This window comes from Gouania willdenowi, chromosome 5, assembly GCF_900634775.1.
Source record: "Gouania willdenowi chromosome 5, fGouWil2.1, whole genome shotgun sequence".
NCBI classification, from domain to species: Eukaryota; Metazoa; Chordata; class Actinopteri; order Blenniiformes; family Gobiesocidae; genus Gouania; species Gouania willdenowi.
In genome coordinates, this window is record NC_041048.1 from 20,300,088 (window position 1) to 20,310,988 (window position 10,901).

Here is a 10,901-nt window from a genome sequence, read left to right on the forward strand (position 1 = left end):
GACGTTTTTTTAAAGAGTTAAATAGTTGTAGGAGAAGAGGGGAGAGAATGGGATGTTTTAGAGCAGGGGTGTCAAACTAATTTTGGTTCAGGGGCCAAATATGGACCAGTTTAATCTCAATTGGGCCACAGTTTTTAGGTGGAAAAAACTGCAGTTAATGTTAAAATGTTAAATGTTAAAATGTTAATTTTAACATTAACTGTGCAATGCTTTTAAATATCATACCCTGCTAGATCTTCACTACAAAAATTCTTGATTTTGTATCCAGTTTTTGTGTAATTAACATTATGTGGAATTGTTTGTGAGAAATTGCGATATTTGTGTTAAAATTAAGAGTTTTTTCCTCAATTTGCAATTAAAAATGACTGCATTCATGTGATAGCCAAAAAGAAAAACTGCGAGCCCCTAGAAATATTGTAGAGTTTCATTAAATTGGGGAATTTGAGATATCTTCAACTGGATTATTTGGTAATTTACACAATAATTCATGTTTCCTCTGTCATTTTTACTGTCTTGGATGCTCTAAAGCAGGGGTTCTCAACTGGTCTCACCCTGGGACCCACATTAATTTGTGACCCACTTTTTTTTAGAATTCAACCAACCAAATTTAGTTTTTGAAAAGTAGCTGTTGAAAACACACATATAACATTTTTAAAATCAAGTTCACGGAAGATGGAGAAGGCGGGCAAAGCATTACGACGAAGACGGCGCAACAAAGGTGGCGCGGCAAAGGCGAGGGCAGTTTATCGCCGCTTGTGGCTATATTCTTTTTGTTTTTTTTCGGTAATTATTCAAGCGTCGCTCAACTGACTTAACAACTTGTGATACTATTTGGCAGGGTAAACAATGCTAAAGTATTCCCAATAACAAAGATCGTTAAATAATTAACTTAAAAAAGATGCAGGGTTGAGTATTACTGAGTATGTCACACTCATATTTTCTATTATTACAGACAGATTTTTATACCAATGCTTGTGTTTTGTCCGACCCTTAATTTAAAAGTAGGCGGACACATTATTTTGGAGCTTGACTTTACAACAAAAAGTCAGGACTTTTTTCTCAACACCTACTTTCTGTGTGAGGTTCTGAGTCGGATCCATTTTCTTCTTTGTTCTCTAAGAACTTTAAGACTCATCAGAGCTAGATTCTGGATCTTCTTCAATGTTATCAAACCGGTCCAGCATGAGGTCCAACACTTGCTGGGTTTGGTCAGACTTCACTGTAATGGAGATCACAGGTCGGGATGGAGCTGATATCTGGAAAATTGTGGAATTTCTGAGAAGAAAGTAAATCAGACAAACAGTGAAACATCGCTGCACCACAGAACCATGGGCAAGTGGTGACCCAGGGGCCACGTGCTCATAATAAATGCACAAATTCACTCCAAAAACACACAAAAATATACACAAAAGGACAACGGAAACAAAACATTTCCAAAAACACACAAAATGACTCCAAACACACACAAAATGACAACAAAGAACACAAAATTTGAGTAAAATATACAAAATGACAACAAAAACACACAAAATAACAAAAATAAAGTACAACTGAAACACACAAAACTATTACAAAAACACAAACGAGAAGAACATACAAAATGAGAGAAAAACACACAAAAATAACATAAATACACAAAATAATTTACAAACACTCAAAATGATTCCCCAAAATAGAACAAAAACAAAACAATCCTTTTTTCTTTCCAATATTAATGGTCAGATTGGTCATTATTCTAAATGCTGACATGATTATTAATAATATGACCCTAAGATCAGACAATAACATGAGAGGATAGAATACAATTTGACGAAAATACACAAAATATTTACAAAAACACACAAAATGACAAAAAAGAACACAAAATTTGAAAAAAATATACAAAATGACAAAATCTCACGAAACAAAAAAAAAAAATGAAGTACAACTAAAACACAAAAACGATTACAACAACACAAACAAGAACATACAAAATGAGAGAAAAATAACTGCATAAATACACAAAATGACAAATGATTACAAAAATAGAACAAAAACAAAAACATTTTTTTTCCTATATAAATGGTGAAATTGGTCATTATTCTAAATGCTGACACAATTATTAATAATGTGACCCTCAGATCAAAGAATAACATGAGAGAAAAAATACAGTATGACAACAGAAACACAAAATATTGACAAAAACACACAAAATTACTCCAAACACACCAAACACAAATTTGCTGCATCTCTGCTGCATTATATTCAGCCCTGTGTGAGTTATGTGTTTTAAAATGATTACCTGTTTGTGTTTATCTTGACAATCCAACAGAGCAGCACCAGAACCAGCAGAACAAGCAGAAGAACCGTGACGGACACACAGAGCAGGTCCAGGTTTATGGTATCTGCCATTGCAGTTCTGCTCTTCGAACACCAGGGGGCAGCAATGCACAACTGGATGAGTTAGTCTGGAAGAAAAAAGAAGTTGTTGGAGAAAATGACGAAGTAAAGTCGTTGAACTTCTCAAGACAAAAAATATTCTATCGATATTAACATATAATCATTTAAAATCAATATTAGGACCAAAAGCAGCACTTTGACGGAACAAGGTTTATGATGTTGCCAATTGATACAAGTTATACTTTCTTTTATCTAGAAAAATATAAACCAATACTTGTACAACTAAAATGACCATTAAACTTTTGTTTATATTGTACTTTTTGTGCTACAAATGCATACAGCCTGTTTAGCTTTTTACTCACCTCAAATTAGTTTGCCGTGTGCGGTTACCGTGACAACATAGTTGCCGTTAACGTCGTAGGTACGTCCTATTCCCGCCAATTAATCATGTGATCATAGGTATATTTTACTGATCAGAGGTTACTTGCATTTTCTCTTTTTACTTCACACGTTTGTTATTTGACTTATATATATATATATATATACACCCAAGGAGAACTACAAGAAATAAACTGTAAACACTTTAAACAGTAAATAAATATATTAAAAAAAAAACACAGGAGATGTTCAACATGTGGTTCTTTATGTCTTAATTTTAATTATTTCACCAGAAAACCTTAAGAGGGGAAACTTTTTAACCCCTTTTTATTTATTTCATTTGGCCATTTTGCAACTTAATTTGTCCCATTTTCAAAAAGTTTTGACACTTTTTTCTTCAGATTTGAGCTATTTTTGACGCTATCAATTTCTTCATATTTATATATTTTTGCAAATTCTTTTTGACAATTAACTATTTTTTGTCCTTTCTTAAAAATGTTTTACCACTTTTCCTCTAAATTAGCTATACATTAAATGAATACCAATGGTTTCAGTATTGTCACTGCTTGAATGCCCATGTGTAGCTAATATAAAAGTACAATAAATAACTTTAGTATTGTACACCATTCTTTGATTGGTCTTAAAATTAAATCTAACAAAACCCTACCCCTAGTGTGCCTTTTTGGTTTTCCGTTTGAAGACTTTTATCACCAAAACAACCCAGCCGAATCAGGATGTTGTGATTACGCGGGCAAACACTGCGCTAGCACACGCTTGTCTGGATACAGGCCAACGTGTCTATGGTGTAGACGTATTTCAGTATATCTTAGCACTAAAGCATCTTGAGGTTGAGATGGAGCACAAAGTGAAAACAACAAAAAGTTCACTCTCAGGTGGGGTTTATGTTTCTGGGTCACATTGACGCTGTAGCTACACATAACCCTCTGTGTCGACTGGACCCCTACACTGTAGGCTGATGCGCCCTACCAAAAAAAAAAAAAAAATCCTAATTATGCATCAAAAGCATAAATTAGGCTTTAGTGTCTGTCAACACACCCTTGTCACAGAAATCTATTCAGATCCTCAGCACTTCATTGCAACAGTACTTGATCCGCATTATAAAGAATATCATTTACAGTATGTATGAGAATAAAGCGGTGCGCACAAGAAATGGTCCATGCCGCAATCCCGCACGGTACATTGTTGGAATGTGAGTGCTAAATAAATATTTTCATATATTTTTTACATTGATTGATTTATTCTTGGAAGCATTAATATAAGTGTATTCAATTGCAATGCCTTGATTTTAGGGAGTTTAGTACATAGCCATAGCCATAAATGCAATGGTACTAATAATTGGCACAATGATTTATTTCGGTATTTTCATTTTCGGCCTTGGTTTCCTCATTCTGTGTTTTCAGATTCACCCAATATTTTTTTTATTTCGGTGCAACCTTACTTAGAATAATGGCTACCCCTTCAAAGTGCTAATTGTCATCTATTCCTGAGTATATCAGTTTCTCTTGAGTTGATTTGGTATCTGTCTCTGACCCTGTCCATCAACTCTCACTAATTCCAAGAATTTGTAGGTTGTAACATCTCATCTCTGCTGTTACTTGGGCAAGCTTTCCAGTTTTGAACAGTCTTCACCTTCCAAAAACCCATTTTGTTCTTTTTTTGATATGTTCAGGACTTCCATCATCCTGTTGGTAGCTTCTTTTTGGCTTTGACCACCGACATTCATACACGCATCTTTCAATAACCCCGGGCGCCCGTCACACACAGTTGTGTTTGTGTTCTTTGTTGCTGTTGCCATAACAAAATCTGGTTTGAAGTGACAGAATTGTTAGCCCTGTGTCTAAGCTTCAACCCTGATGACCAGCGGATCACGCTTTGTTTGGCCTTTACTGTTCCACTTGACTGGCATGGGTGGCCCTACCAGGAGCTAATAAGGTCAAACATCAGAACAAACCAGCAAAATCACAAAAAGCTTGAACAGCTTCAACCACTGAGGGATGAGTCAATTACAATGTTAGTTTATTACAGTGAACCCAAAAACAATAGAGGAGACTGTTCAGCAGCTGAATCCATCAACCTGTTGCCTTGACACAATACCCTCAAACTTCTTTAAAACTGTTGTAAAGTCAATTGTCACTGATTTGTGTCAGATAATTAACTGCTCATTCCAATCAGGTACCATACCAAAATCCCTGAAAGTAGCTGCTGTGAAACCACTGTTAAAAAAGAGAACACTGGATGCCTCTATACTGGCTAACTATAGACCAATCAGCAACCTTCCATTCATGGCCAAGATCATTGAGAAGGTGGTCTTCAACCAACTGAGTCAATTCTTAACATTCAACAAAATATTTGATAAATTTCAGTCAGGTTTTCGTTCTCATCACAGCACTGAAACTGCTCTTATCAAAGTGATCAATGACATAAGGTTGAACACTGATTCAGGAAAAGTATCTGTTCTCATTCTGTTGGATCTAAGTGCTGCATTTGACACTGTAGATCATACAATTTTGTTGCACAGATTGCAAACATGGGTTGGACTAAATGGAAAAGTAATGCAATGGTTTAAGTCATACTTGGAGGAGCGAAGCTATTTTGTAAGCATTGGAAACTTTGAATCTGACAGATTACCAATGTCCTGTGGGGTTCCTCAGGGATCTGTTCTTGGACCCCTTCTGTTTAACCTTTACATGCTTCCTTTAGGACAAATTTTACAGAACTGTAAGGTTGATTATCAGAGCTATGCAGATGACACACAACTATATCTATCACTGAACCCAGATGACCATGGTCCCATTGAGGTGTTGTGTGACTGTTTAGAAAAAGTAAACTGCTGGATGAGTGAAAACTTCCTTCAACTAAACCATGACAAGACGGAGGTGATTGTCTTTGGTAACAAGGAAAAGAGGACTGCTGTCAGCAATTATCTTGAGTCTCGATCTTTAAAAGCTAAAGACCAAGTCAAAAACCTTGGTGTTCTGATTGACTCAGATCTTACATTCAGCAGTCAGATCAAATCTATCACAAAAACAGCCTTCTACCACCTAAAGAACATCTCCAGAGTGAAAGGTTTAATGGCTCAGAAAGATCAGGAGAAACTGGTCCATGCTTTTATCTCCAGCAGACTGGACTATTGTAATGGTCTCCTGACAGGAATCCCCCAAAAGAGCATCAAACAGCTACAGCTGGTTCAGAACGCTGCAGCTCGGGTCTTAACCAGAACAAAGAGGTCAGAGCACATTACTCCAGTTTTAAAGTCTTTACACTGGCTCCCAGTCAGCCTCAGAATAGACTTTAAAGTTCTGCTGCTGGTGTATAAATCTGTGAATGGGTTTGGTCCAGAATACATCAGTGACATGTTAGTCAGGTATGAACCCAGCAGGTCTCTCAGATCTATGGACACAGATCAGATAGTGGAGCCCAGAGTTCACAGTAAACATGGTGATGCTGCTTTTAGTTGTTATGCTGCAAAGAAGTGGAACAAACTGTCAGCAGAGCTGAAGTCAGCATCCAATGTGAACATTTTTAAATCAAAGTTAAAGGCACTTTTTTTCTCTACTGCATATGATTGAGAGAGAGATTTTTTGTCATGTTGTTGATGTCATGATGATTTTACTGATGATTTTAATTGATTTTACTGATGATTTTAATTGATTTTACTGATGATTTTAATTGTTCTTATTGATTTAAATGTTCTTATTGATTTTAAACAATTGAATGTTTTATCATGTAAAGCACATTGAGTTGCCTTGAGTATGAAATGCGCTATATAAATAAATTTGCCTTGCCTTGCCTTGCCTAAAGATCCGGCATAGCTCTAATGTAACTGGGGCACGCAAGCCCCTCAACCATGGCAAGGTAGAGATCCTCTTCAGGGTGGGGTGTCTCATACACAGTATGTAGTAATTGATAACGAAGACATGAAAATTTGGTGGAAATGTGTTTGTGAAATGTTTTCCTTTATATTTTACACAATATCCCTAAAATTGACTTATACACATGCCAAGAAAAACTGCTTCCACCAGCTGAACACATCATGCGAGTCAAGATGATCCAGTTTAACTTTTGTTAGATAAGTAAAAGATACATCAATCATTACCATACCTGTCAGCTGAAGGCACACACTAAGCAACTTTTGAAGTCTAATGATTTTGACTTAATTATGACTCAAAAACACAAGTCACAGCTTCTGATAGCGGTTTATCTTAATCCTATATCTTACATTTATTTATATAGATGGGTACATTTCAATTCATTTCAAATGATGCCGAGGACTCTGCTTTAGGGCCCCCTAGTGGCTGATGGGAGGGACCCTATGCAATTGCATATTTCGCCATAGCCAAAAATGAGAAGAACAGTAGCAGAGGAGTTGTTTTTATTGACTTTTCTTTTTATGGTTCTTCTCTGTTTGGTTTATTTATACATCTTAAGTTTTTCTCCTTAGATCTTGAATTATTTTATGTCTTTTTGGGTCGTACGGTGCAGTGATTGTGTGTGATTCTAGGGCGAGACACCCGGTATCTCTTTGTGTGGCGTGTACATGTTCTCCCAGTTTTCTTGCTTCATCCCTGTGTACGTTAGGTCAGTTGGAGATTTTGAAATTGCTCTACAGGATAAAGTGGGCACAGAATCAATGTTATCTCTTTTCTCTTCTTCATCTATCAGTCTTGTTGACGTGTGAGGAACAGAGGCCAGGGGTTGTGTCACCACAGTATCCTGGCACACTATCTGGAGTGGGGTGATAGTAGGGAAGCTGCCTGACGTTAGGGGTACAAGAAGCCTCTGCTACCCCAGGGCCGGAAGCCCATGCTAGGCAACGGTTAGCCCGCACATCCCTTTGAGAAAGACTGCGTTCCTCAGAGGGAACTTCCCCTCCGATACCACCACAAAACATCAGTGTGAGATGCTGCTTTGGTGCCCTTTCTTTAGGCCAGACCTGCTACAGTTCAACACATACTGTACATACAGACTTGATGTTTTACCTTTATGTGGCATGAAATGCTAGAAGATTTTTTTTTCAAATTCTAATGCTACGTCGTCAAAACCCAAATAAAGTTCCAAAAAGGATCCCCACAATTGAAATATATACCATGTGGTTATACATGCTAACTAGCTTAACTCATAACTATTAGCTAGTAATGCAAAATAAAATGTTGGGGTAAAGTGTACTTTACATGTTTCTTATTCAACTCTTTTCTTTTCTTTTCTATTTTTGCTGCAGATTTGGGGATGGGCGACCCTGAAATAGAACAAAAAGCGGGTCTGAAAATGGATGGATGGAGTGATTTGGGGATGGATGTAAACTTAGGCCAGGCCATCCACAATGCAACTGTTCAGTGCTAAGTTTTGTGTTGCTGAAAGAGGAGTGCCCCTTTAAATTATGTAAAAAGATGTAAACCTCTGCTCATGTTATGTGTTGGACAAGAGACGGCAATGTTGCTCTTCAAAGAAAAAAACAAAACAGAAACACAACACATATGAATGAAATGTAAAAATTATTATTATTATTATTATTATTATTATTATTATTATTATTATTGTTAATAACAATCATACCATGAAATTCTAATCAACAGATAAAAGCAACTCTGCAGAATTCATGGCTGCAGTACTTCTTTTTGGCACCGGGGACACTGTACCCAAGGTCAAAGTTCAACCTGCACCACTTGATGAATTTAAGATTAAGAACCATTGTAAGGAATCCTTTTTCAAGATAAAACTTTTTCCCTGTAGCTGTGTCTCATCAGCGACAGAGTTTGGTCATGATCCAGACATGAAGTAGAAGAAGGTAAATAAATAATGTGGTTAGTTTGGAGCTATCCAAGCACTTATTCTGCCTAAAATACTGCTCAGGGTGGATGTCACAGGGTGGGGAGTTGAGGACTGTGCAAGAAACAAGGAGAAAGCAAGGGCGAGTGAGGTTGGAAAGGTGCGATCATGTGTGTGTGTGTGTGTGTGTGTGTGTGTGTATGTGTGCGACTGGAATGTGTGCGTGCGTAACAGGCCGTTAGCAGCTGCCCTTACCTGACCACACAAGCAAAGAGACACAGTATGTGCTTTTTTAAAATAGTGATCCTGCAGAAAAGCAGAGTGTGGCAGCGATCCGTTTGAAACCGGAATTCAGAAACACAAGTGTATCCTGATGTGGTGAGGAGGGTAGACACTGAGCGTGACATGTGACAGGCCACACTGCATCTCCTAACTGCTCATCTGCACATGAAACTGGAGGTGTTGTTTAAACTGGCTGGGATGAAGGAGTCACACAGGCTGTATTCAGCTGCTGCCTCTGAAGTTTATTGAGGAAATAATAATAATAATTAACCATTAAAATGATGACAAATGTCAGCAATACCTTCTCTATAGCTTTTAAATCAGGTGTGTCAAAGTTAAGGTCCGTGGACTAAAACCTGCGCACCAGAACATTCAGTTCTGCCTGCAGGAGGGTTCTGGTGTGAAAAATACAAGGAAAATCAAAAATCAACATGCAAGTAATGATTAAACAGCTCACAGATGTCTGTAACTGAAGTCTTTATAGGGCAAATATCAAAAGTAAGGCCCATGACCCAAATCTTATTGCTTCACAGCAATCAGAATGAGTCTGCAAGTAAAATAGACATTACAAGTGTTACAAATAAGTTTTGTATCTATGTAAGAAACAGTCAGCACCTTCTTACCTCTTTTGTTGTTATTGTGGATCTGCCCGTCTCTGGTATAATTTTCCTCCTCTGGATCACAATAATATTCTGTCCATCTTCTTACCCAGGGCATCTGGACTCTCTCTTGCTCTCTCCTGTGGCACATAGCGTCTGCTGCTGGTCCCCAGGATAAATAATGCAGCTGACTGGAAGCTGTGGTGGCTTTTTTTATTGTAAATACATAAACATGATTGATGTTGTAAACATGACCGCTATTGCATTTGATTAACATTCAGAAATCATCAATAAGTGGGCAATTTACATATTCATTGGTTTCAGTCTTTCTGCTAATATTCAGTTAAATACAGAACTTACTTCAATAGTCTAATTTCACTAAAGTGTGATATTCCATTGTCTTTCTGTTTATAGGTTTCAACTCATGTTTAGAAAAGATGAGGATGCCACTTCATGTTAGCACTAACCCAAAGGTGATAAGTGCAACCTCATGATATCAACATCCTTACCACACACAAAAATAAATTCCCCCAAAACCTCTGGGATTTTGTTTTGTCATTGGTTTATTTGTGTGTTTATGCAGCAAGGTATAGCATTTATCTTATTAGAAAAATGGTGACTGTGTGAGTGTTTTCTTGTGTGGGTGTCACAGATAGGATGGATATGCTCAGCATTAGCGAAGCAGTAAAGCCTGCAGAGATGCAGGCATCTTGTATAAGCTAAAGCAGAGTCAGCAGATTTACAGTCTCTGAATCATCGAGGATCAGAGAGTAATTGAGCACAGACATGCAAGACAAAACATGACACACACACACACGTATATTGTATTCATCATACACATATACACACATGGGTGTGCGCAAAAAATACATTCATTCATTCTCCCAGAAGGCTGAAAAAACGTGTTTAGTATGGCCTGTTGTACTTACTGTCTTGTACTGGTTCATTTGATACAATAAAACAGTTTATAGGCATGTCTTCCACTACCTGTGAGTGTGTGAGCTGCAATGGGCAAACAAGTTATCTACAATTCCTTAAAGCTGCAATATGTAAGGTTTTTTTGGCGTCATTGGTCAAAAATCCATAATCATCTTTGGGTATATTGTAATCCAAAGTGTTCTGAGTAAACAGTCAATCTCTTCTCTTTCTCCTGGCTCTGTAAATGAAGTTTAGAGATTCAGGAGCGTGACGCTGGCCTTCGGCCAATCAGAGATCTTTCTACCAACAGTGCGATCCATGAGCTGTTTTGGGCATTACTATTGGCTGCTCGAGCTGCTCGTCAAAAGTCTATGCTCGTTCACGATATGAGAGTAGTGAAAGTCCAATGGCAGATATTCCAGCAGAAGTCTTCATCGTGGCATTAGGCACAGCTGTTACACGGCAAAGCAAGAGGAAAAAGGAAGAGCGAGGTGGAGAAGCAACAAAATAAAGGCACAAATGTGTTCGATAGGAACAGACTCCGTGGAGGTTCCTTTG

General features: G+C 37.6%; 1 long non-coding RNA gene across 1 annotated transcript; it reads right to left on the reverse strand.

Annotated features, from left to right (window-relative positions):
- Nucleotides 1-1,076: 1,076 nt before the first annotated feature.
- Nucleotides 1,077-2,785, reverse strand: LOC114462787 (uncharacterized). Its single transcript, XR_003674032.1, has 3 exons — nt 2,742-2,785; nt 2,282-2,447; nt 1,077-1,275 (listed from the first exon to the last, which is right to left on the reverse strand). It is a non-coding gene; the product is annotated as an uncharacterized LOC114462787 (long non-coding RNA).
- Nucleotides 2,786-10,901: the final 8,116 nt, after the last annotated feature.